The sequence below is a fragment of the Leptopilina boulardi genome, unplaced genomic scaffold (assembly GCF_019393585.1).
Source record: "Leptopilina boulardi isolate dan_hultmark-lab unplaced genomic scaffold, ZJU_Lbou_2.1 LbouV2_32, whole genome shotgun sequence".
NCBI lineage: Eukaryota > Metazoa > Arthropoda > Insecta > Hymenoptera > Figitidae > Leptopilina > Leptopilina boulardi.
In genome coordinates, this window is record NW_026137885.1 from 1,212,502 (window position 1) to 1,235,938 (window position 23,437).

Here is a 23,437-nt window from a genome sequence, read left to right on the forward strand (position 1 = left end):
AAAATAAAAATTTATATATATATATATATTCTACAATGATCGTACGATATGTGGTAAAAGTTATAAATAATTTACAATAGAAATAATAGTTTCAACTAAAAGTAATACCCTAATAAAATTAGAATAGTGAACGACTTTTTTTTCTAATAGTTCTAATTTAAAACGCCGTTTTCACCGTGTGGATTAAATTTTAACTCCGCGCTGATTAAAAGAAGTCTGCGTAGAACATTCGTAAATGTTCGTACACACACACCCAGAAAAATGATTTATTTGAACCAAATAAAATATATTTGAGTTAAATAAATGTATATATTTGTCTCACACACAAAAAACAAATGCTGAAACCATTAACATCTTAAAATCAAAATGCCTTAAAACTAGTGTAATTTTAATCTTAAAACTAGATTAAGTCAATTTTAGGACTTAAAATCATACACTCAAGGCTGAAATTCAGTAAAAATGGTTCTAATGTTAACGGTTTTAGTCAAAAGTGAACTGAAATTAAGTATTATTTTTTAGTGTGCAGAGCCTACTAACTTATTTATTTGGCGTAAATAAAAATTTTATTTGTCATAAATAAATTTTTCTTTGGCTCAAATAAATTTTTTATTTTAATGAAATAAAATATATTTGCAATAAATAAATGAGTTAGTAGGCTCGGAGACAAATATATACCATTTCTCTGAGTGCATGAGAGTTCCGTAAGGGCGAAAGTCGATAGATATAATCAAACAATTTTCACCCTTACGGAAAAGCGACTTATTTGGTTTTTTACATTGGACAGCAGAAATTTTTCTTTAAATTCGTCAAATTTACGAAGCAATCTCGATTCCTTTCTCGAACATAACCTCACATTTAATCATTTAGGGTCAGTTTCACCAACTCCTGATATAATAATTCATCAGCGGTTAAATTGGCTTTAATCGCCTGATTAACTTTTATTTGGTAAAAAAAAAAATAGCTAACTGGAAGAAAAAGAACTTCCCTACCTTATCGATAATAACCTTTTTGTCAGTTTTCTGACAATAAATATCAAAAATAAATTAAATAAAAAAATTTTAAATTGTGAAACATTAAATTACGGAGAACTTGAGTACGAACACCTTGGACATATGTCGAATCCAAAGAGAAAGAGAGAGAGAGAGAGCGCCGCCTCTTGTCAATTAGAAGCGACATTCGTGCGACAAGAAATGAAAAAAAAAAAAAAAAATTTCTCAACCGGGCTATTACTGCGAAGCCGCAAGTCGACAGGATTCGGGAGAATAACATTAACATAGGGATGCAAAAGAAAAAGAGAGAAGAAGAGAAGCTACTGATACTTTTATATATACTAAAAAGAATCGCAGGCAAGAAATCAATTCAACTTTCGTGAAATCGACGGAATTCTTTGATTTTCCATGGAATCAATCCGAGTTTCGCGCCCTACCAAAAACGAGTCAACAGTTAATTAACCGTGTAACAACGTTATTGTGACATGGCGTCTTCATTAGTTCGCGCGTTTCTCTTATTGTTACTTTTCGGTTTTTTCAAATTATCCATTGTGGATTTAAAAAACGAAACCTTAACTTTGCAAATTTCATCAGTTTCTAAAAATTATTTAATTAAAATTAAATTAATTTATTCACTGTAAAAAGAAGGTACTAAAGTAGTACCGATTTTAGGTATTAAAATAGAACCAAAAGGCAATTTAGTACCTAAAGTTGGTATTAAATTAATACCTCTTTTTTTACAGTGTAAACGAGCCTTAGGTATGAAAATCTATTTTTGATGTAGGACGAAAGAAAAGCTTATATAACAGTATAAGGTATATGCATATACAAATTAGTGTATACATATCATATTGGCAAGTCTGCAATTATTAGTCTCGATTGCCGTTTATTATACAGTTGACATACAGATATTATAGGGTTTTATGGAAATTGGAAATCAATGAGGGAGTCAGAGTTTTCATTTTAAACGACTTTGATCAATGATTTATATTTTATATTTATACATAAAATATTAGAGAATATAAATCTTGAAATTAATATATGGAAAGTCAAATTGGCAACGTACATAAACTTAGCGAAACAACTTCAAAAACCAAAAGTCTTATATAGACCAAAATTTGCCGCTTTTTAGTCGCTAATTAGTTGTGAAAAAAAAAATTTTGTCGCTCTTCAATTTTTTTTAAAATAGGGTGCTTTGCTAAGTTTACATAAAGTTAGCGAAGCACCCATTCTAACTCCGTTGTTTACAAAGATTCACAAAATTCTTCTTGACAGAAATTTGCCGTTTTTTTGCCGTAACAAGACCAAATAATTCATTTTCCAAAAACCCAAAAAATTAATTAAAAAAATTTAAAAAAAAAATTTTTTTAATTTCAAAAAAAAATTTTTTTAAATTTAAAAATAAAATTAAGAAAAAAATTGTTATACGAACTGTAAATGAATGTAAATTAAACAACTGCAGATGAATCACATAAGTACAGTAAAAAAAATGTAATTCATATAGAAAAAGAAAAACTTATTTGTTAAATTTTACATTAAACTAAATTAAATTATTTCATAAGAATTTAAAATCTATGCAAGAGAAAATACGTAATCATAAATTATAAAAAAAAATTAATCAACTACTCATACGAAGAACTACTCAAGAAAAAAAAAATATTCTTAAAAAAAATTAATTTCATTACCTCATTTCACTTACATATAACTAACTACAAAACTTTCATTAAAAATGTTAATTGTTATTAAAAATCAATTTTTTACTTCATTTTTGACGTTAACTTTTTTAAAACAGTATTTATCAATTTTAATTTGTCACGACAAAATCGAAACCAAATGAAATGATCTTAATAGTCAAAGCGACAAATTCCCCAAGTAAAATTTGAATTAAAAAAGTTAATTGATATTAAAAATCACATTTTCAATTTCGTTTCCGACTTAAAATTTTTTTAATCACTATTTATCAATTTTAATTTGTCACGACAAAATCGAAACCTACTTGAATACACTTAATAGTCAAAGCGACAAATTCCCCAATTAAAATTTTCATTAAAAAATATTAATTGTTATTAAAAATCACATTTTCAATTTCGTTTTCGACTCAAAATATGTTTAATCATTATTGATCAGGACAAAATCGAAACCTACTTGAATACACTTAATAGTCAAAGCGACAAATTCCCCAATTAAAATTTTCATTAAAAAATATTAATTGTTAATAAAAATCACATTTTCAATTTCGTTTTCGTCTTAAAATTTGATTAATCAATATTTATCAATTCTAATTTGTCACGACAAAATCGAAACCTACTTGAATACACTTAATAGTCAAAGCGACAAATTCCCCAATTAAAATTTTCATTAAAAAATATTAATTGTTAATAAAAATCACATTTTCAATTTCGTTTTCGACTTAAAATTTTTTTAATTCGTATTTATCAATTTTAATTTGTCACGACAAAATCGAAAACTACTTGAATACACTTAATAGTCAAAGCGACAAATTCCCCAATTAAAATTTTCATTAAAAAATATTAATTGTTAATAAAAATCACATTTTCAATTTCGTTTTCGTCTTAAAATTTGATTAATCCATATTTATCAATTCTAATTTGTCACGACAAAATCGAAACCTACTTGAATACACTTAAAAGTCAAAGTGACAAATTCCCCAATTAAAATTTTCATTAAAAAATATTAATTGTTAATAAAAATCACATTTTCAATTGCGTTTTCGTCTTAAAATTTGATTAATCCATATTTATCAATTTTAATTTGTCACGACAAAATCGAAACCTACTTGAATACACTTAATAGTCAAAGCGACAAATTCCCCAATTAAAATTTTCATTAAAAAATATTAATTGTTATTAAAAATCACATTTTCAATTTCGTTTTCGACTTAAAATTTTTTTAATCACTATTTATCAATTTTAATTTGTCACGACAAAATCGAAAACTACTTGAATACACTTAATAGTCAAAGCGACAAATTCCCCAAGTAAAATTTTCATTAAGAAAAATTAATTGTTATTAAAAATCACATTTTCAATTTCGTTTTCGTCTTAAAATTTGATTAATCAATATTTATCAATTCTAATTTGTCACGACAAAATCGAAACCTACTTGAATACACTTAATAGTCAAAGCGACAAATTCCCCAATTAAAATTTTCATTAAAAAATATTAATTGTTAATAAAAATCACATTTTCAATTTCGTTTTCGTCTTAAAATTTGATTAATCAATATTTATCAATTTTAATTTGTCACGACAAAATCGAAAACTACTTGAATACACTTAATAGTCAAAGCGACAAATTCCCCAAGTAAAATTTTCATTAAGAAAAATTAATTGTTAATAAAAATCACATTTTCAATTTTGTTTTCGACTCAAAATATGTTTAATCATTATTGATCAGGTTTAATTTGTCACGACAAAATCGAAACATAATTGAATACACTTAAAAGTCAAAGCGACAAATTCCCCAAGTAAAATTTTCATTATAAAAGATTAATTGTTAATAAAAATCACATTTTCAATTTCGTTTTCGACTTAAAATTTGTTTAATCAATATTTATCAATTCTAATTTGTCACGACAAAATCGAAACCTACTTGAATACACTTAATAGTCAAAGCGACAAATTCCCCAATTAAAATTTTCATTAAAAAAAATTAATTGTTAATAAAAATCACATTTTCAATTTCGTTTTCGTCTTAAAATTTGATTAATCCATATTTATCAATTCTAATTTGTCACGACAAAATCGAAACCTACTTGAATACACTTAAAAGTCAAAGCGACAAATTCCCCAATTAAAATTTTCATTAAAAAATATTAATTGTTAATAAAAATCACATTTTCAATTTCGTTTTCGTCTTAAAATTTGATTAATCCATATTTATCAATTTTAATTTGTCACGACAAAATCGAAACCTACTTGAATACACTTAATAGTCAAAGCGACAAATTCCCCAAGTAAAATTTTCATTAAGAAAAATTAATTGTTATTAAAAATCACATTTTCAATTTCGTTTTCGACTTAAAATTTTTTTAATTCGTATTTATCAATTTTAATTTGTCACGACAAAATCGAAACCTACTTGAATACACTTAAAAGTCAAAGCGACAAATTCCCCAATTAAAATTTTCATTAAAAAATATTAATTGTTAATAAAAATCACATTTTCAATTTCGTTTTCGTCTTAAAATTTGATTAATCCATATTTATCAATTTTAATTTGTCACGACAAAATCGAAACCTACTTGAATACACTTAATAGTCAAAGCGACAAATTCCCCAAGTAAAATTTTTATTAAGAAAAATTAATTGTTATTAAAAATCACATTTTCAATTTCGTTTTCGTCTTAAAATTTGATTAATCAATATTTATCAATTCTAATTTGTCACGACAAAATCGAAACCTACTTGAATACACTTAATAGTCAAAGCGACAAATTCCCCAATTAAAATTTTCATTAAAAAATATTAATTGTTAATAAAAATCACATTTTCAATTTCGTTTTCGACTCAAAATATGTTTAATCATTATTGATCAGGTTTAATTTGTCACGACAAAATCGAAACATAATTGAATACACTTAAAAGTCAAAGCGACAAATTCCCCAAGTAAAATTTTCATTATAAAAGATTAATTGTTAATAAAAATCACATTTTCAATTTCGTTTTCGACTTAAAATTTGTTTAATCAATATTTATCAATTCTAATTTGTCACGACAAAATCGAAACCTACTTGAATACACTTAATAGTCAAAGCGACAAATTCCCCAATTAAAATTTTCATTAAAAAATATTAATTGTTAATAAAAATCACATTTTCAATTTCGTTTTCGTCTTAAAATTTGATTAATCAATATTTATCAATTCTAATTTGTCACGACAAAATCGAAACCTACTTGAATACACTTAATAGTCAAAGCGACAAATTCCCCAATTAAAATTTTCATTAAAAAATATTAATTGTTAATAAAAATCACATTTTCAATTTCGTTTTCGACTTAAAATTTTTTTAATCACTATTTATCAATTTTAATTTGTCACGACAAAATCGAAAACTACTTGAATACACTTAATAGTCAAAGCGACAAATTCCCCAATTAAAATTTTCATTAAAAAATATTAATTGTTATTAAAAATCACATTTTCAATTTCGTTTTCGACTTAAAATTTTTTTAATCACTATTTATCAATTTTAATTTGTCACGACAAAATCGAAAACTACTTGAATACACTTAATAGTCAAAGCGACAAATTCCCCAAGTAAAATTTTCATTAAGAAAAATTAATTGTTATTAAAAATCACATTTTCAATTTCGTTTTCGTCTTAAAATTTGATTAATCAATATTTATCAATTCTAATTTGTCACGACAAAATCGAAACCTACTTGAATACACTTAATAGTCAAAGCGACAAATTCCCCAATTAAAATTTTCATTAAAAAATATTAATTGTTAATAAAAATCACATTTTCAATTTCGTTTTCGTCTTAAAATTTGATTAATCAATATTTATCAATTTTAATTTGTCACGACAAAATCGAAAACTACTTGAATACACTTAATAGTCAAAGCGACAAATTCCCCAAGTAAAATTTTCATTAAGAAAAATTAATTGTTAATAAAAATCACATTTTCAATTTTGTTTTCGACTCAAAATATGTTTAATCATTATTGATCAGGTTTAATTTGTCACGACAAAATCGAAACATAATTGAATACACTTAAAAGTCAAAGCGACAAATTCCCCAAGTAAAATTTTCATTATAAAAGATTAATTGTTAATAAAAATCACATTTTCAATTTCGTTTTCGACTTAAAATTTGTTTAATCAATATTTATCAATTCTAATTTGTCACGACAAAATCGAAACCTACTTGAATACACTTAATAGTCAAAGCGACAAATTCCCCAATTAAAATTTTCATTAAAAAAAATTAATTGTTAATAAAAATCACATTTTCAATTTCGTTTTCGTCTTAAAATTTGATTAATCCATATTTATCAATTCTAATTTGTCACGACAAAATCGAAACCTACTTGAATACACTTAAAAGTCAAAGCGACAAATTCCCCAATTAAAATTTTCATTAAAAAATATTAATTGTTAATAAAAATCACATTTTCAATTGCGTTTTCGTCTTAAAATTTGATTAATCCATATTTATCAATTTTAATTTGTCACGACAAAATCGAAACCTACTTGAATACACTTAATAGTCAAAGCGACAAATTCCCCAATTAAAATTTTCATTAAAAAATATTAATTGTTAATAAAAATCACATTTTCAATTTCGTTTTCGTCTTAAAATTTGATTAATCCATATTTATCAATTCTAATTTGTCACGACAAAATCGAAACCTACTTGAATACACTTAAAAGTCAAAGTGACAAATTCCCCAATTAAAATTTTCATTAAAAAATATTAATTGTTAATAAAAATCACATTTTCAATTGCGTTTTCGTCTTAAAATTTGATTAATCCATATTTATCAATTTTAATTTGTCACGACAAAATCGAAACCTACTTGAATACACTTAATAGTCAAAGCGACAAATTCCCCAATTAAAATTTTCATTAAAAAATATTAATTGTTATTAAAAATCACATTTTCAATTTCGTTTTCGACTTAAAATTTTTTTAATCACTATTTATCAATTTTAATTTGTCACGACAAAATCGAAAACTACTTGAATACACTTAATAGTCAAAGCGACAAATTCCCCAAGTAAAATTTTCATTAAGAAAAATTAATTGTTATTAAAAATCACATTTTCAATTTCGTTTTCGACTTAAAATTTTTTTAATTCGTATTTATCAATTTTAATTTGTCACGACAAAATCGAAACCTACTTGAATACACTTAAAAGTCAAAGCGACAAATTCCCCAATTAAAATTTTCATTAAAAAATATTAATTGTTAATAAAAATCACATTTTCAATTTCGTTTTCGTCTTAAAATTTGATTAATCCATATTTATCAATTCTAATTTGTCACGACAAAATCGAAACCTACTTGAATACACTTCCCAGACAGCACATAACATTGCGGCAATGTTTTGGCAATATTGCTGGGCATGTTTCGCAATATTGCCGTGTAACATTACAGCAATGTTGCCACAACATTAAAATGTCCCACCCTGCTCAATATTGCACAGTATGCTTGCCACAATTTATGTCAAAGTTGCACCACAAGCTTGCTGCAATGTTGCACGGTTACATTGCCGCAAGATTGCTCGGCAAGTTTGCATCGTAAGCTTGCTGTAAGATTCATGTAAGGTCGAATAGTAAGCTAGCTGCAAACTTAATGCTACAGAAAATTCTCGCCGAAGGCACTTTTCTTACATTTATTGTCAGTTTTTTGGCTATATAATATTTGAACGTCACTTCAAAAAAGGAAATATCCATAATTTAAATTTTATTTTACTTAATTGTTCAATTAAAAAAAATTAAAGATAGGATAAAAAATGGAATTAAAACATTTAAATCTAGCTATTTTTTAATGGAAGAAAAAATTATTTTAATGGCCTACGGCGAGAATTTTCTGTAGCATCAAGTTTGCAGCTAGCTTACTATTCGACCTTACACCAATCTTACGATGCAAACTTGCCGAGCAATCTTGTGGCAATGTTACCGTGCAACATTGCTGCAAGCTTGTGGTGCAACCTTGACATAACCTTGTGGCAAGCTTACTGTGCAATATTGAGCAAGGTGGGACATTTTAATGTTGTGGCAACATTGCTGTAATGTTACAAGGCAATATTGCGAAACTTGCCCACCAATATTGCCGCAACATTGCCGCAATGTTATGTGCTGTCTGGGTTAAAAGTCTAAGCGACAAATTCCCCAAGTAAAATTTTCATTAAAAAATAATAATTGTTATTTTTTTTTAATGAAAATTTTACTTCGGGAATTTGTCGCTTAGACTTTTAAGTGTATTCAAGTAGGTTTCGATTTTGTCGTGACAAATTAAAATTGATAAATACGAATTAAAAAAATTTTAAGTCGAAAACGAAATTGAAAATGTGATTTTTAATAACAATTAATTTTTCTTAATGAAAATTTTACTTGGGGAATTTGTCGCTTTGACTATTAAGTGTATTCAAGTAGTTTTCGATTTTGTCGTGACAAATTAAAATTGATAAATAGTGATTAAAAAAATTTTAAGTCGAAAACGAAATTGAAAATGTGATTTTTAATAACAATTAATATTTTTTAATGAAAATTTTAATTGGGGAATTTGTCGCTTTGACTTTTAAGTGTATTCAAGTAGGTTTCGATTTTGTCGTGACAAATTAGAATTGATAAATATGGATTAATCAAATTTTAAGACGAAAACGAAATTGAAAATGTGATTTTTATTAACAATTAATATTTTTTAATGAAAATTTTAATTGGGGAATTTGTCGCTTTGACTATTAAGTGTATTCAAGTAGGTTTCGATTTTGTCGTGACAAATTAGAATTGATAAATATTGATTAATCAAATTTTAAGACGAAAACGAAATTGAAAATGTGATTTTTAATAACAATTAATTTTTCTTAATGAAAATTTTACTTGGGGAATTTGTCGCTTTGACTATTAAGTGTATTCAAGTAGGTTTCGATTTTGTCGTGACAAATTAAAATTGATAAATACGAATTAAAAAAATTTTAAGTCGAAAACGAAATTGAAATTGTGATTTTTAATAACAATTAATTTTTCTTAATGAAAATTTTAATTGGGGAATTTGTCGCTTTGACTATTAAGTGTATTCAAGTAGTTTTCGATTTTGTCGTGACAAATTAGAATTGATAAATATTGATTAAACAAATTTTAAGTCGAAAACGAAATTGAAAATGTGATTTTTATTAACAATTAATCTTTTATAATGAAAATTTTACTTGGGGAATTTGTCGCTTTGACTTTTAAGTGTATTCAATTATGTTTCGATTTTGTCGTGACAAATTAAACCTGATCAATAATGATTAAACATATTTTGAGTCGAAAACGAAATTGAAAATGTGATTTTTAATAACAATTAATATTTTTTAATGAAAATTTTAATTGGGGAATTTGTCGCTTTGACTATTAAGTGTATTCAAGTAGGTTTCGATTTTGTCGTGACAAATTAGAATTGATAAATATGGATTAATCAAATTTTAAGACGAAAACGAAATTGAAAATGTGATTATTATTAACAATTAATATTTTTTAATGAAAATTTTACTTGGGGAATTTGTCGCTTTGACTATTAAGTGTATTCAAGTAGGTTTCGATTTTGTCGTGACAAATTAAAATTGATAAATATGGATTAATCAAATTTTAAGTCGAAAACGAAATTGAAAATGTGATTTTTAATAACAATTAATTTTTCTTAATGAAAATTTTACTTGGGGAATTTGTCGCTTTGACTATTAAGTGTATTCAAGTAGGTTTCGATTTTGTCGTGACAAATTAAAATTGATAAATATGGATTAATCAAATTTTAAGACGAAAACGAAATTGAAAATGTGATTTTTATTAACAATTAATATTTTTTAATGAAAATTTTAATTGGGGAATTTGTCGCTTTGACTATTAAGTGTATTCAAGTAGGTTTCGATTTTTTCGTGACAAATTAGAATTGATAAATATTGATTAATCAAATTTTAAGACGAAAACGAAATTGAAAATGTGATTTTTAATAACAATTAATTTTTCTTAATGAAAATTTTACTTGGGGAATTTGTCGCTTTGACTATTAAGTGTATTCAAGTAGGTTTCGATTTTGTCGTGACAAATTAAAATTGATAAATACGAATTAAAAAAATTTTAAGTCGAAAACGAAATTGAAATTGTGATTTTTAATAACAATTAATTTTTCTTAATGAAAATTTTAATTGGGGAATTTGTCGCTTTGACTATTAAGTGTATTCAAGTAGGTTTCGATTTTGTCGTGACAAATTAGAATTGATAAATATTGATTAAACAAATTTTAAGACGAAAACGAAATTGAAAATGTGATTATTATTAACAATTAATATTTTTTAATGAAAATTTTACTTGGGGAATTTGTCGCTTTGACTATTAAGTGTATTCAAGTAGGTTTCGATTTTGTCGTGACAAATTAAAATTGATAAATATGGATTAATCAAATTTTAAGTCGAAAACGAAATTGAAAATGTGATTTTTAATAACAATTAATTTTTCTTAATGAAAATTTTACTTGGGGAATTTGTCGCTTTGACTATTAAGTGTATTCAAGTAGGTTTCGATTTTGTCGTGACAAATTAAAATTGATAAATATGGATTAATCAAATTTTAAGTCGAAAACGAAATTGAAAATGTGATTTTTAATAACAATTAATTTTTCTTAATGAAAATTTTACTTGGGGAATTTGTCGCTTTGACTATTAAGTGTATTCAAGTAGGTTTCGATTTTGTCGTGACAAATTAAAATTGATAAATAGTGATTAAAAAAATTTTAAGTCGGAAACGAAATTGAAAATGTGATTTTTAATATCAATTAACTTTTTTAATTCAAATCTTACTTGGGGAATTTGTCGCTTTGACTATTAAGATCATTTCATTTGGTTTCGATTTTGTCGTGACAAATTAAAATTGATAAATACTGTTTTAAAAAAGTTAACGTCAAAAATGAAGTAAAAAATTGATTTTTAATAACAATTAACATTTTTAATGAAAGTTTTGTAGTTAGTTATATGTAAGTGAAATGAGGTAATGAAATTAATTTTTTTTAAGAATATTTTTTTTTGCTTGAGTAGTTCTTCGTATGAGTAGTTGATTAATTTTTTTTTATAATTTATGATTACGTATTTTCTCTTGCATAGATTTTAAATTCTTATGAAATAATTTAATTTAGTTTAATGTAAAATTTAACAAATAAGTTTTTCTTTTTCTATATGAATTACATTTTTTTTACTGTACTTATGTGATTCATCTGCAGTTGTTTAATTTACATTCATTTACAGTTCGTATAACAATTTTTTTCTTAATTTTATTTTTAAATTTAAAAAAATTTTTTTTTGAAATTAAAAAAATTTTTTTTTTAAATTTTTTTAATTAATTTTTTGGGTTTTTGGAAAATGAATTATTTGGTCTTGTTACGGCAAAAAAACGGCAAATTTCTGTCAAGAAGAATTTTGTGAATCTTTGTAAACAACGGAGTTAGAATGGGTGCTTCGCTAACTTTATGTAAACTTAGCAAAGCACCCTATTTTAAAAAAAATTGAAGAGCGACAAAATTTTTTTTTTCACAACTAATTAGCGACTAAAAAGCGGCAAATTTTGGTCTATATAAGACTTTTGGTTTTTGAAGTTGTTTCGCTAAGTTTATGTACGTAAATTGGCACTCCTTAAATCAAAATTTCCTTTGATCCCCCCCGGGCAGTATTATACATAAACTCTTTAAAATAAAAATAGTTACCAATATCGCGCCAGCAGTTAATTTTTGTTAGGGAAACAATTTCAAAATCGAAAGTCGATATTAAAAGTATCAGCTTCTTTCGGTTATTTTCAGTAATTGTTGATCCATATTTTTTTGTGGCTTTATTAAAATTCTACTCGTTTGTGATTTAAAATGAAAAAATTTTCTGTGAATATTATTATAGACAGAGGGGGAGTTTTACAAAAAAAGTTCTGTTGATGCATAAAACAAAAGTAACAGATATATATATATATATATATATATATAGAAGGATAGAGTCTTGTTCTTTATCATAGAGTTTCACGAAGAGAGACTTGAATGTTGTGTGTGAGTGTAAAGAAGAGGAATAAGATATAGAAGAGGTATACTAGGTTCGGATATATCGGGTTGAAAACACAGAACCAGTGTGTTGTGACAGTAAATATAGGTGTGCTTGCAAAGTGGTGTGTACGGTGGTGACCATATCTGGTCACCATACCGGTCCAGCATCAGCAACTCCAATGGTCCTTGACGCCCACCCTTGAAACACAACAGTGTCTACACCTACAGTCGACATACTGCACCCTGCAAACTTAACAACAACAGAGAGAGAGAGAGAGAAAGAGAGAGATGCCCTCCACTATGTGCCATGTTTATAAACGTCTGTTCAATATAGATACCTAAAGGTTTTCTAGATATAAGGTAAATGTCCCAATTTGTGACCATGTCCCAATTTGTGTCCACTTGCACATTTATGCACGAAATAAAATAAAAAACAATTTAGAAAAATATTCAAAAAAATATTTTTTGAATATTACATTATATATCTTCCGTGTAGATTTGCATTTAGGGTCTTAGTATTCTTTAATAATTATAAATTAAATTTTGAAAATTTGCACTGCCGCCCTCTCTGCCAAAACGAGGAAAGTATGCCGCCATCTTATAAAGATTGTCATTAGACATGTTAATAGAATGTTGTTAGCACAGGATAATTAACGTCTAATATTGAATTAAATTGTTAAGTAAATAATTCAAGATAATATAGTTTTACTGTTTAGAGGTTTTTTTTCATGCAAAGGTAAGTTAATTTTTATGTATACCTAAAAATACAAATACGTACACTAAAATGAGAATGATCCTATTTGTGTTTACATACAATAACACAACTTTAATTAAAGAAATTATTACATTTTTCTGAAAAATACTTCATTTATTAATTCTATAACTCTTAATTTTGAAATTTATTGTGAGAGTTTTTATATTTTAACCTAAAATTATTTAAATATGTGAAAAATGTGACAGTGTGAGAACATCGAGTATTTTTTAAAGACACTAATTAGGACAAAGCATATTTTTATGTTTGTGTACCAAATAGTGAACATCTATTTCCTTTAGTTACATTTCTTGACACAAATATGGCTGCTGAGTACTAATTGGTACACCTCTGGTCACAAATAGGGGCAACCTAAAATTCGTCGGACACAAATTGGTACAATAACATCACTTTAAAAAAAAAGAAAATTTAAAATATTTTGATAATAATACTCAAATAAAAATTATTTTCTGCTCAAAAAATGATTACCTTTATATTAATGTGAAAAATTATCTCCATGGAAGAATATAAATCGAGTTTTTTCTTTATTAACTAAAGTTACATTCTTAGTAGGACACTAATTGGGACATTTACCTTAAAGATAATTTAGAAATTAGAGAAATAGAAATCAGAAGTATATTATATAATAGAGACAAATTTTTATAATACAATTGTATTTTTATAAAAATAGAAGGATCTGATTTTACTGATGAGCAAATTGGCAAGAGTCTATTGTGCTGTTCGTTGTGGCAAACGGGAAGTTCTCTTGCATAATTGACTGACTATTGATCTTCTATTTCTCTAAGTAGAGAGAAAGAGAGAGAGAGAGTTAATTAGATTCACGCTAGCGACTTTCGCAAAGTTCAGTTGTGAATAATATATAAATGTCGAATCTCGTTGTAGGTGAAGAAATTAGTAAAATCCACTCTAAACAGAATCGTTATCGGATACCAATTCTGTTTATATAGTTTTTTTAAAATAATTTTGTCCATTCCGGATGCTGCATAAATGGTTCACAATCCAGATGGATGCTGTAGCTAAAATTTTGAACGATTTATCCGGATGCAGCATCTGAATTGGCAAAATTATCAAAAACCGACTACAAACAGAATTGGTATCCAAAACTTACAAATGGATGCTGTTTCTAAAATTGTGAACACATCCGAGTGCAGCATCCGAATTTGGTAATCTGTTAAAATCCGGTTTTCTAAACTAACAAATGGATGCTGTATCTACAATTATAAACGATGTATCCGGATGCAGCATCCGAACTGGCAAAATTATTAAAATCGACTACAAACAGAATTTGTATCCGAAACTTACAAATGGATGCTGTTTCTAAAATTGTGAACACATCCGAGTGCAGCATCCGAATTTGGTAATCTGTGAAAATCCACTATAAACAAAAACGGTATTCTAAACTTACAAATAGGTATGCTGTATCTAAATTTGTGAACATCCGAAGGCAGCTTCATCTGAATGCAGCATACGAATTTGGAAACCTATTAAAATTCACCACAAACAGAATTGGTTTTCTAAACTAACAAATGGATGCTGTAGCTAAAATTATGAACGATTTATCCGGATGCAGCATCTGAATTGGCAAAATTATCAAAAATCGACTACAAACAGAATTGGTATCCGAAACTTACGAATGGATATATGCTGTATCTAAAATTATGAACATCCGAATGCAGCTAATTTCATCTGAATTACAAATTTGGAAACCTATTAAAATTCACCACAAACAGAATTGGTTTTCTAAACTAACAAATGGATGCTGAATCTACAATTGTAAACGATGTATCCGGATGCAGCATCCGAACTGGCAAAATTATTGAAATCGACTACAAACAGAATTGGTATCCGAAACTTACAAATGGAGTATCTAAAATTATGAACAATCCGAATGCAGCTAATTTCATCTGAATGTAGCATCCAAATTTGGAAACCTATATTAAACTCCACTACAAACAGAAATATTTTTTCTAAATTGACAAATAAAATTCATCTAAAATTGTGAACGATGCATCCGGATGCAGCATCCGTATTTTCGAGCCAAAGAAGATAGAACTACAACTTAGCGTAGCAAAGCAAAGCCCCCCCCTTAATCCTTGGGGTCAGCACGAGCCACGACTCCAATGATCATGATAGTCCCCGCGCTTGGGAATTCGATCTGAATTTCTTGCATGAGCAAGAAATTCAAAACCGGTTTAATTTCTAATAAAAAATTGAATATTTGTTTTCTAATCTGCGCTGTACCGAAAAAAAATTATACTTTCCTTAAAGTTCCATTTCCCCCCCTTCCCATGGCAACAGCGAAAATATAATAAACCGTCGAGAGTGGTTTTCTCTTCAATATATAATTGTCTTCAAAATGTTGAAGAAAAAAAAAAACGATATGCCGAGGTTTTATACCAAACGTAAAAGTGTGTATTTACCCGAACGAACGGGACTTTCTCCACATTAGCGGTCGAAAAAAAAGAAACTCGAATATGCATTGTAAAGATCCTTTTTTTTTTTAATCTTCCATTTGCCAACCAAACAATCAGGATTATTTCATTAATTAAAAAAATGATTGAACGATAAAATAAATATTTTTGTATTAAATTAAAAATGCTATTATAAAAGCAATATTATACTTTGCACTGGTACTTATACTATGAGCTTCTAAACCTTAAGTCAATCTAGACTATATCAGTATAAACATACATTTATCTTGCCTGTCGCAGCGAGTTCTTCGAATAGAGAAAGTTAACCGATAAAAAAGTACATATACGACATTATATACACAACACTCAACTTGAAATAAAAGTATTAAAGAAATCAAGAATGCACAACTAAATCATAATTTTTAAAAAAATTAATTCAATTTTGAAAAAATAATTTATAATAAACGCTAACCTCATTTCTTATATCAGTGATGACGTCACGATTTTGCCTTTCGCTCGGCTTTGAACCTTCCAGGATCTCTTGAGATGTGCAAGTAGGTAATATTGAATATATTGGCTAATCACTAGGCAATAAATTCAAGGCTTGCAAAGATGGTTGAGCGTGAAAAATTTTTGCAATTCGCAGCAAAAATTAATTGCCGGCCATACAAACGTTAATGTCAATATATATGTATAAGAATGAAGAAGATATTTTTCAATTTTATCGCGACAATAATTCGAATAGAAACGAAGATCTTTTGAAGCATTTAATATACTATTTTCTATAGATATTATAACAAATATACTTTAAAAGTAAAATCAAAATTGTCTGTAGTAGTTTCTGCGTATTTCTGATAATTTTTACTCTAGAAATATAGTAATTCTTTCAAATGCAGAAAAAATAACTAAATTAACTTTAATGACTTTTCTCCTAGTGTAGCTTTTCTTAAATTTTTGCTGAAGAATACAGCTGACGGGAATGATACAGCCATTTTTTTCCTCCCTCAAGTTAAATATTCTGACTTGGAAATAATTCTGAGTGGTTAAGGGGGCGCGAGGGATGTATTTTCACAGCGTTTCGTGGTCAGAGGGGAAAAAAAAAAAAGAAGAAGAGTCCCTTGGGTTATAAACACTTTTCGAGACCACTCCAAGTTCACGTCAGGTAGAATTTGTTCGACCGGCCGATAAATCGTTTGCCATCAGACAAGGCCGTTGTATGAATGTCCTTCCATGTTTCATTTTTTTTTTTTCCACATTTCAAGTGAATATTCAATTTTTTCGTTTGGAAAATTTAGTTTTTAAATATTCTTGATTTCTAAGGAAATTAATCTGTAAGCGCTTTTTAATACGCTAAATAATTTAATAATACATTTTAATATTCTGTGAATTTTAGATCTTTTAGATTGAAAAAACATGAATCTTGGAAGATAAATTTTTTAATTTTTACAAATATCTAATTTTTTCTACATTATGCAATAACTCGACGGATTTAGAACGAAATAGTTTTATTTGTGTCAAAGGAAATAAAACTGGAAAATTTCAAAAATTCCTACAATAATTAGCGGCAGATAATTTTTTAAGCAATTACCGAAATATTTTCTAGAATTAGTTTAAATTTTTTTGGATAAATCCACAAAGTTCTATATAAAATTCCTTCATAGAGAAAATTAACCAATTTTGATATTAGGGCTTAGGAATGTGTTAATTTTTTCTGAAAAAAAACCAAATTATACCGTTTTGTCAGGTTTAGAAATTATTTCGCGTTAATTATATGAGTGGAAAACATTTTAAATTCTCTTAATTATAACTTTAAACAAAATGGGTGTAATTTTTCCCCATTTTAACGATGCTGTTATTGTCACGATTTTTTTTTCATTTACTATTGTTTTTTTTAACTTTTTACTATTTTAAAAGGTAAAACCTAAACTGTCTGGAATTTCTGCGTATTACAGAGTAATTTTTACTCCAGAAGTAGTAAATTTTACTATTTTTGGAGTGAATTTTACTACTCTCGGAGTAAATTGTACTCTTTTCGGAGTATTTTTTGGGAAAAAATTTTTTTTTTAACTTTTTACTATTTTAAAAGATAAAACCTAAACTGTCTGGAATTTCTGCGTATTTCAGAGTAATTTTTACTCCAGAAGTAGTAAATTTTACTATTTTTGGAGTGAATTTTACTACTCTCGGAGTAAATTGTACTCTTTTCGGAGTATTTTTTGAAAAAAAAAAATTATCACGTGGAGAGAGAGAGAGAGAGAGAGGGAACGACGTTTTTCAAATGGATTCTAAAAGTGAGCGCGTGCTACGAACCTCTTATCCAGGCGTTCAAGTCTCTTGAATTACTACTCGTCCGAGAAACGTTCGTCCTCAAACGAGAAAAGAAGAAATTCCTGACTTGCGTAATTTTACATTTTACTTGAGGCATATTTATCAAATTTGTCTTTAAATATTCATATATAATTTTAATAAAAAGACATGATTGAAGTATGTTTCTTAATTTTTCCTAATTGGTATGTCAATGTGAAATAATAGTCGTATCACGAAGCGAACGTGATCGGACGAAGAAGGACCTTGAGGACGAGAAGGATCGCAAAAGAAGTGCACACGAACGCCAATGGAATTTGAAAAAATTTCATCTCACGACAATGTCAATCTTCATGCCAAACACATAGCAAAAAAAAAAAAAAGGATTTTTACTTTGTAAATATTAATCATCAGATTATTAATAATAATCGATGTCACCATTTAGAAAGGCGTGTCAATTAAAGAACCGAGAAATTAGCAAATATACAGAAACAGCAACTCACCAATTGCACATAATCCCTTAGATTGTCAATAAATCCACTTGACATTTAGACTGCACTTTTAATTTCCCCGAACATTCACAATAAATTCACAATAAATTAGAAAATATCACTTAAAAAAAAACAAAAACAGTATTTCATTAAAAAAAAATTCCAACACGTGATTTTAACTTCACGTACGAATAACAAACAAGACGGCACTTAAAGATAAGGCACAAGAACTGATAGCACTATCGTTAAATAAGTACAGTAGTGGTATTTGATTTTAAAATTAATTAAGTTTATATTTTGTATTGATTATTTAGAAAAAAATGGGTTTGTTTTTGTATATTTGTGACGAAAATATACTCTTGAACCGCGCGTCTCACCTTGCCGAGCAAGTCTCCAGGTTGAGCATGCAACAACGTAGGTCCACGCTGGGCATAATCCCCCTCTCACACCCTCTCTAACCTCCTGGTGAGGCCCCTTCTTACCTTCCACCTCCTCGAGAGGCACAAGGTCCACCTCCACTTTTTCCACCTCCAACTTTTATTCCCCTTATTCCTTGCCAGACGGACCAGAAGACAGCTTCTCTTATACTTCCCCTCCACTTCTTTCGGAGAGAAAAAAAAGAAGAGAGAGAGAGAGAGAGAGAGAGACCTTTGCTTTGCTTTTTCAGGTAATATTGCTACAGGTATATTCCTTTTCATATTTCTCCGTATTACTTGTATATATGTATTATAATGTCAATAATAATGTAAATTTATTTATATTTAGATCTTATAAACATGTTTGTAGTAAAATGAACAGTTAGGTATACACCTACATTTTTCTTTTAGTGTTGTATAATTTGTCATTACAGTTTAGAATTTCGTTTCTATTCCTGAAGTATAGACAATGCTCTCTCTAAATTTTAACTGAATTTCCATTGGCTTTTGAATTAGTACACGGAGAAAAATGGAAAGAACTAATTAACTTTTACTAACTTAAAAAGTAAAAACTGTCCTTAGTTACTGCGCATTTCTAGCAATTTTTTTTTACTCCAAAAATAGTATAATTTTACTCTGAAAATAGTAAAATTTTACTTCTTTAGTAAAAATTATTTCGAAAATAGTAAATACTATTTTTGATGTAAAAAATTACGGCAATTTTTACTGATTTTAGAGAGTGGATACACAGAAAATTAAAAGGCATTAAAATAAGTTATTATTTTAATCCAATTTTGCTTATTTTAATACCAAAATGTATTAAAATAAGCAAAATTGGATTAAAATAATTTGCAGTTTATTTTAATGCCTTTTAATTTTCTGTGTAATATTCAAGATAGTGGTCTTAGTTTCAGAATTATTAACAGAAAGAACAGAAATTTAAGTGTAAGTTGACTTTTTTATGTAGAGGATTTTTTTTTTTGGTAAAAAAAGGAGGCAGTAGTGATAAAGACTCAAACAAGATCTTCTTAGTAAAAGCCCATTAGGAGGAGTGAGGTTGAACAATGATGTCCTGCTTTTATGCAGAGCCTTAGCGAAAAAAAGATCTTTTCATCCCATATATGTTGACAATGTAACAAACACTTCGAAAATGAACCTTTTTGTCCGGTCTTTCAAAAATACTTTTTTAATTTATCATTTTTATTTCCATTATTGTTTTAATCCAAAAAAAAAAAAAAAATTGCAACAGCAATTGAAAACCAAAATCAATAACCGAAACATCTGAAAATTTTTGAGAATAAATTTTAAAAATTTTCAAACTGATTTCGAAATTCTTTGTCTTTTTTTCGGTTTTTAATGAAAATTTTTTTTTCAAATGGTTTTGATTTGTACTATTTATGAAAGTAAACAAACAAAATTTTTAGGTTAGGTTAGTTAGGCGACAAAAAAAAGGGTAAATTTTTCAGAAACCGAAACCTAATTTTTGGCATTAAAACTCCAAATTTTTTAAGGAACCCAAAAAAATTTCGGTTGCCATCCATTGAGAGCACAAAAATCTATTATTATTTTTAAAAAAATTCAAGGAAACCTTCTGTAAAAACTAATTTTGAATATATCATCGCGCGTGGCATAATTTTGTGTGTGTGGATATTTTCAAAAAAAATTTTTAGAATGCAGCAGGTGCCTTTTATACCTGAGAAAATAGTTTTTGTGATGTATACCGACTTCAAGAGGATCCACCCTCTCTAAAAGTTAGTCCCGCACTGCTTTTTTTGGTAGAATATATATATATATATATATATATATATATATATATATATATATATATATATATATACCATTGTTGGCTTCAAGTGGTTTCACTATCCATGCTCCATTGTTTGGTAGATGGTGACCTACGCCACAGGAGTGCGAGACACCCCAAAAAAAAAGCGTTAACAGAAAGTTACATTCGTCAAAACAATACCCACCACAAAATTCAAGGCGAACATTTAAACATTTGTCAACGTCTACAAAATATGTTGAATTCATTGTTTCTTTTCATGGATTATAATTCCGCGTTGCTAATTTTTAATCACTCTCAAAAAAAAGAGTGAATTTCAAACACAGAAAATATTTTTCAATCGTAAATTTTGAATGTAATTTTTGCACTTTCGATGGGAAATGTCAAAACATTTTTATCTAGAACAATGTTCACGAGAACTGTTTTTCGAAACGTGAAACGATGCTTCGAAGAATTCTTCGTTTCGCATTGCTGTGCGGGTAAAGATCAGATAAAGTGCACGAGAAGCTCTCTCGGAGAATTGGTTATAGAGAGGATCTTATGATCTTAAGATGCATTTCACCTGGGATGCTGGTTCTGGGAAACCGTCAAGAAAAAAAAAGAAAAAAAAAAAGAATTATCTGAAGAAAAATTCAGAAATATTTCTAATTTACAAAATTCGGATATTTTTGCTTTGGGAATTCATATATAAATTTTGTAGCTCTTGGAACTATTATGATAAAATAAGTATATGAGAATTATCTAGAAAAAGAAGATTACCAAGGTGTAAATTTTTCTCTTCTTCTTTCGTGGTAACTATATAATTTAAACCTAATGGATTCGGTGTAAAAAAATTTGCGAAAAATGAAATTGCAATATGGAAACATAAAGCATTAACTATTTTTGTAATATATAATATTATCCGAATAATTTTTGAGGCATTAAGGATATAAAGAATCGTAAACAACAAACTTTTTACCCTAAAGGAAAAATACCATGAATAAAGTAGAAATACAGATGTTGGTAACAAAAATTGGATTTTATAAGGGAGAATTATGAAGAGACTATTTTTCAAAGTGTGGTGCGAATTTGACTGCACAGTTTTTGGCAGGTATTCTCGCGAGCGTACAGTTGTCCATTGTTAAGGCATTGGGGTTTTGAAGAATAAAAAGAAGAAAGAGGATAGGAAACAAGTTAGCATGAAGAGAAGAACGTGGCACGAGAGCACGAGAGTAGCAAAAGTGCCCTCGAGGCACCTCTTGGACTCTCACCATCATAGGTACCTCCCACCATAAGGATGTAACACCGTATACACACCATCGTTTGTGTTGTTGTAAAATACTGCCCAGAGCCCCAGAAGAGAATACCGGTCCAGAGAATACAGTGGCGTCACTACAAAGGGATCTATCATGAAAAAGGAAAATCGACATTTTTTTTTTTCATCTAATTCAATTTAAGAAATATTTTATTAGTAGCAGAAAATTTTTCGTATTTAATAAGTAACAATATAGAAAATTAAAAGGCATTAAAATCAGCTGCAACGCTTATTATTTTAATCCAATTTTACTTATTTTAATCTATTTTGGTATTAAAAAATAAGCAAAATTGGATTAAAATAATGTTGCAGCATATTTTAATGCCTTTTAATTTTCTATGAATGCTATAACCAAAAAATTTAAGAAGTGTTATTTTCTTTTTGTGGATGATTTTATCCAATGCTAAAACCGATAAGAATTAACCCTCAACTAACACAAAGTAATCAAAAATATTGAGTTTTTAAATTATTTAGTTTGATTTTAATAAAATTTACTTTAATTTTTAATAGGTTTACTATTATTGCAGATGTATCACAGAAAATTAAAAGGCATTAAAATAAGCTGCAACGCTTATTATTTTAATCCAATTTTGCTTATTTTAATATACCAAAATGGATTAAAATAAGCAAAATTAAATTAAAATAATAAGCGTTGCAGCTTATTTTAATGCCTTTTAATTTTCTGTGTATTTAAGGGTTTGTTTGACAAATTCTGAATGTACGACAAATTTTGTTTGTACTAGGTATGATTCTTGTTGGAATAATCTATGTAGCAGATTTTGAAAAGTTATATAATATATCAGGATTTTGCAAATTTTTAACGTACGACAAATTTTGTTACTTTTGTTTGTATCACAGAAAATTATAAGGTATTAAAATAAGCTGCAACGCTTATTATTTTAATCCAATTTTGCTTATTTTAATACCAAAATAGATTAAAATAAGCAAAATTGGATTAAAATAATAAGCGTTGCAGCTTATTTTAATGCCTTTTAATTTTCTTATGAATGCTATAACCAAAAAATTTAAGATTTTTTTTGCGGATGATTTTGTCCAATGCTAAAACCGATAAGAATTAACCCTCAACTATAACACAAAGTAATCAAAAATATTGAGTTTTTAAATTATTTGATTTGATTTTAATAAAATTTACTTTAATTTTTAATAGATTTACTATTATTGCAGATGTAACACAGAAAATTAAAAGGCATTAAAATAAGCTGCTATTA

The 23,437-nt window shown here is 27.4% G+C and overlaps 2 protein-coding genes across 5 annotated transcripts in view; one reads left to right on the forward strand and one right to left on the reverse strand.

Annotated features, from left to right (window-relative positions):
* Positions 1-23,437, reverse strand: part of LOC127284173 (epidermal growth factor receptor) — a 77,624-nt gene that overhangs the window by 40,152 nt on the left and 14,035 nt on the right. Inside the window, exon 1 of one of the 2 annotated variants that reach the window (XM_051309489.1) lies at positions 18,728-19,147. The exons of the other annotated variant lie outside the window; for it this stretch is intronic. The gene's annotated coding sequence lies outside the window, so the exon portion shown is untranslated. Of the gene's footprint in view, positions 1-18,727; positions 19,148-23,437 lie in introns of those variants that run through there. 2 annotated transcript variants of the gene reach the window in all.
* LOC127284175 (asparagine-rich protein-like) overlaps positions 1-23,437 on the forward strand; it is a 77,443-nt gene that overhangs the window by 31,090 nt on the left and 22,916 nt on the right. The gene's annotated exons all lie outside the window — the stretch shown is intronic.